Source organism: Hoplias malabaricus, chromosome 4, assembly GCF_029633855.1.
Source record: "Hoplias malabaricus isolate fHopMal1 chromosome 4, fHopMal1.hap1, whole genome shotgun sequence".
Taxonomy (NCBI): domain Eukaryota; kingdom Metazoa; phylum Chordata; class Actinopteri; order Characiformes; family Erythrinidae; genus Hoplias; species Hoplias malabaricus.
Window position 1 is genome coordinate 17,402,510 of NC_089803.1, and position 5,261 is coordinate 17,407,770.

The following is a 5,261-nucleotide window of genomic DNA, read 5'->3' on the forward strand; positions in this document are numbered from 1 at the left end:
TATATATATATATATTTACTTGGTGGACTATTCTCAGTCCAGCTGTGACACTGAGGGCTTTAAAAATTCCAGCAGCACTGCTGTGTCTGATCCAGTCTTACTGTGGGAACACACATTAACACACCACCACCTCAGTGTCACTGCAGCACTGAGAATGGTCCACCGCCCAAACCATCTGTCCTGTCAGGGTTTGACACTAAAAAACAGGGTGAAAGGGGGCTAACAAGTTATGTAGAGCAACTGATGGTCTAATCTCTAGCCCTTGTATGTTCAGTGGAGTGGAAATATGAACAATGCGTGCCATTTTTAATTTGGCCACACAATGTGTAGCTCCATGTACGGCAGTTTCCACTTGTTTACCATTCACTATTATTGTTTTTATATTTTATATTGGGTCTTAATCTCCCCTGTGTTAAATCGAGCAAATTAATATTGTGCTTTGTTCTGTTTCTCTGTAAGGGATACGTACTGATTTTCCTCTTTGATAATCAACAACACATCAGGTACAAAATAAAAAAAAATGGCGTCTAAACGTCTGCATTCAGTGTCCACTCACTGGCCACTTGAACTCTTTATTTGTAGGGAGGAGTCAGAGACAGTGTCTCATCTGTTGATGCAGTTTCTGTGAGTCATTCTGCTAGTCTTTCTTCAGTGGTCAGTGTCTGAATACACAGCTGGTCTCTGCATATTCTTTGGTTGTAGACCTACCACTGACCCTGACATGAGTAAAACCTCCAGCCACAATGTTGTCTGATCCACCTGTAACACAGCATGCATGTGCAAACACACACACACACACACAACCAAGTGTCACTGTTGTACTGTGAATGGCCTGTTACCTAAATAAAGTCTGGACGACGGGCACTGGGTTAGCGTAAGTGGCCAGTAAGTGGAGGCATGAGGTTGGTGAGATAGTATTTATGATAACAGCCTTGCTGATAAAGGCCATAACACCACAAACATGGATATTACCCCAACTCTACAAGCAATTGACCATTAAGGTGCTTAAGAGCACTGTGACTGTACGTGGAAAAAAAGCTGGCCAGTTGTGTGTGTGAGTGAACAGATCTCAACAGACTGAGGCTGTGCTCTGAAGGAGAGTGTGTGTGTATATTAGTTGGCCTGTGATTAGCCTGTGATCAGAAATGGAAATATTAATTTGGCCCAATTACCAACCCAAATATAGCAAACGTATATCAGCGCTTTTGTGGACCTGCCGCTGTCCTTCACACTGTGAAAGTTACATGATGAGCGGACCAATAGGAATGCTCCAAAATGATGTAGAATTAAACCTGTTTACACTGACATCCATCGAAAGTTCAAAGCTTTCTCACAACACACAACACCAGGTCAGAAGAAGGAGAAGATCCGGTCACGTGGGGGCACTGTTTCTACTGTAAAATTTTACTTATAATATTTAATATACACAAAGGGGTACAGTACAGTTCATGAGTCTTCTAAAATGGCAGCAGATATTTTTGCTCAGATTTCTCCAGAACATCTGAACTGTGTTTCGTTTCCCTTCACGGCGTCAATGGGGTGAGGGCAAAGGAGGAGGCTGGAGCACAGCAACTAACATCACACAAACACAGCCACAATGAAAGAGTAAAAAAAACAAGTAGAGGAGTGAAAAAAAGGTTTCTACGAGGTCCATAAATATGAGGAGACTAAAGAAAAAAACATGTTTTTGTTTCTGGAAGAATATACAGGAGACAAGAAAAGCAACATAACAAAGACTGTCACAGCGAAAGTCCAAAGGATTAAAAAGAAAAAGTAACCAAAACAAAACAAAAAAAAAAAACAAAGAGAAAAGTGGTGGTGGGATGTTTCACATTGCATCAAATGGGTGTGGTTTTTAAAAACAGACTGATTGTAAGGCCAAAATGCATTCAAGCACATTGTTCAATAACGTCTAGGGAAGCGTACAGGGATATGCCTTTCCTTCATTTGAAACTGCAGTCTCTCTCTTTACTCGTGGGGGAGAAGGGTCACTTCATCGTGTTCCCAAAACACAAGATGACGATTCAAATGTTGGGTTTTTAATTCCAGTTTGTAGAGGTGCGCTAGAGTTAAAAAAAAGAGGTGCTAAACAGATTCAGAACATCTCTGAGGCCGACCTCCAGTATAAAGTTAAAAACATGAGACTCCAGGCGTGTCTGGCTGGTACTCTACTAAACTGGGTTCACTTTACAGGAATATTTCATTCACTTTAATATGATTGAGCTTGCAATTCGATACTAAATCAAGATCACATAAACTTGCTCCTAGAAAAACAGCCGTGTAGGTACTGGAATGGAACTCAACCCATGAACCCCATTAACAGCAACAACAACCGTGTGTTGCCTACAGTATTTGTGCACTAATCTGTGTTGGATATGTAGCCATGTCTTAACAAGCGCTATTAGCGATCACATGGATGTAGTAAAGCAGACAGAGAACATCATGCTGACTGTGTCCCAATAGCTCAAAAAAAAACCCTCTTTCCTATCAGCTTCTTTCATTCATTTATCTGTAGCACAAGGCCATACCTCTGTGCATATAACTGTCTTTTTTTTTTACAATTTCATGATGAATGGACCAATAGGAATGCTCCAATATGATTTGTAATAGCCTTTTTACACTGACGTCTATTGAAAGTCAAGAGGGTTATTACTATTTCTGAGAAACATGTTTTTCTTTGGACAGCGATGATTGCCATTGACCTTGGTGACCTTTCACTCATGCTGATTTGCTCCAGAATGTCCGATTTCATCCATCCATCCATTATCTGTAACCGTTTATCCATTTCAGGGTCGCGGTGGGTCCAGAGCCTACCTGGAATCATTGAGCGCAATGATTCCAGGTCCTTCACAGGGCAACACACACACTCACACACACCTACGGACACTTTTGAGTCACCAATCCACCTACCAACGTGTGTTTTTGGACTGTGGGAGGAAACCGGAGCACCCGGAGGAAACCCACGCAGACACAGGGAGAACACACCACACTCCTCACAGACAGTCACCCGGAGGAAACCCACACAGACACAGGGAGAACACACCACACTCCTCACAGACAGTCACCCGGAGGAAACCCACGCAGACACAGAGAGAACACTCCTCACAGACAGTCACCCGGAGCAGGAATCGAACCCACAACCTCCGGGTCCCTGGAGCTGTGTGACTGCGACACTTGTCCGATTTCATTTCATTTTTTTATGGAGATATAAAGCTCTGCACATGTGTTAACAGAGGGTGCACTTTAAAGTAAAGGCTGTCCCCAAATATTGGACTTAAATGCGTCCTGGCAGAGAGTATATGAATCCACATGGGCACCATCGATCAGGCAACACACGGAAAAGACAAAACAATCAGGTGGCTTCATTTAAACTGTTCAGACACAGCCAGCATGCTCTTTAACGTCTGCAGCATGTAAAACCTAATTGATGGGTCTGTTTGTGTTCAAAGTGGAGGAAAACCCAGCAAAAGCACCAGTGTGAGAACTATTCAAAACCTGAACCCTTTTCACAAGCATGATTTGCAGCTCTCTCTGCCTCGCAGATCCTGGAAAAATTGTGAAAAAAGTGCAAAAATGTTTTTAAGAGGCACCTCTCGAACCATCAGCATGACATACTTTGCCCCGATGTTCAGAAAAGAGGACGACCTTGGAGTTTTCAATGTGCAATTAGTGTGCGTGCACAATTCAACCTCGCGTCCTGCAAAGGGAGGAAGCATTTGGGTGCTTTATTTTGCTTCACTGCAGGGTCTGTGTTTAATGAATTCATATCATGAAGAGAAAAGTAGAAGGGACGTGTTCTCCCAGTCGGTTAGAGCCAAATCCATATCTAAAATGCGCTTAACTGTTGATAGATCTGCTTTCACCACAGAACTGAAGATGTGAAGCATACCTCAAAGGAAGGTAATGAAGCTGAGATGTGCACCTTACTGATCAGGGCACACACAAAAATGAATCGCGGACACGAAACCTGAAACTGCATGGAATGATGACGCAAGATGTCTTTCATTTTAGCCACAAAGTGTCACCTCGGGATTTTTAAATATTAATATTTTAGAAAACATGCTTCACCAAAACGGAAACTGATTCATTCCCTCTGCGAGTTCTTTCTATGATTGGACAAACAGGGGTTTCTCTGTCGCCGTGGAGCCCAGTACCAGCACCAGTTGTTAAGGAGAGTGAGGTGGGGCCAAATCATTACCGGGGCCAAGTCAGTCCCTTTAAAGTGCGGGATTTCGAGCGTCAGGAACGGCCACACGGGGGCCCAGGCTACTTCTGTACACAATGTGTGTGTATTTTGAGCCACTGTTACTCCCACTTTTAAAATCAGATGTGTGTGTCATTAAATACATCATGATAAAAGGTATTTGCTTAAAACATGGTTTAAATCTTGATCTAAACTGAATCTCGGGTGCTTAATTTTATCAGAAATTCCTCTTAATCTAAGCTTAGGACCCTGGATTAAGACCAAGGGCTTTTCGAATTGTAATCCGCTGCTGTGTACTGAATTCCACATCTACTGCTGTGGAAAATGAGAACCTACGAACTGGACAGAAAAAGCACGACTGGCGTCCGAAAGTGCATCAGAGATATCGCCAGAGTATCGCTTCTTAAGACACTGCGTTAAGTGTTGCTGCCCCATACATGACCGTACGATGCGCTGGATGTCACTCGTTGGGTTCATGTTCTGTCAAAGACAAAAATGTAAACAGTTGGTGGAAAAATAATTAAAAATAAAATAATAATAAAAAATAAAAAAATAAAAAAAAAGAGCACCAGACAGTAACTTTACACCCACTACTGGACTTCTGACTGACAAAACCAGTCAAAGGCCCACAGCACCACTTCCAGTCCCCTTTATGGAGCTGTAAAAGAGGACTAGGGTAGAGAAGGCAAGCTGATCCCCGTAATCTACCTCAGCACGTTGCACATGTCCGTTAGATTTAAAAGAGTCACTCTGTATTCAGCTGAGAACTAACTAGACAATCTCTAGGGCCTATTCACTAAGCACCTCCAGAAAGGAGTGCTGATCTAGGATCAGCCTCCTCGGCTTTTGTTACCGTGTGCTACAAAAGCACGACTGACCCAGAAACAGCACTCTGGCGAGATCCTTTGTGAATACAGCCTCTGGTACTGTCCCCGCTTCTCTCGCTCACTGCTTACTACTGCCCCCTTCTGGCCGTGGCCTGCAGAGGAGGTGGCCCAGTGAGAAGGAGCGTGCGACTGATGGATGGATTTCAGAACGCAAGAGCTTCCCCTTCCTC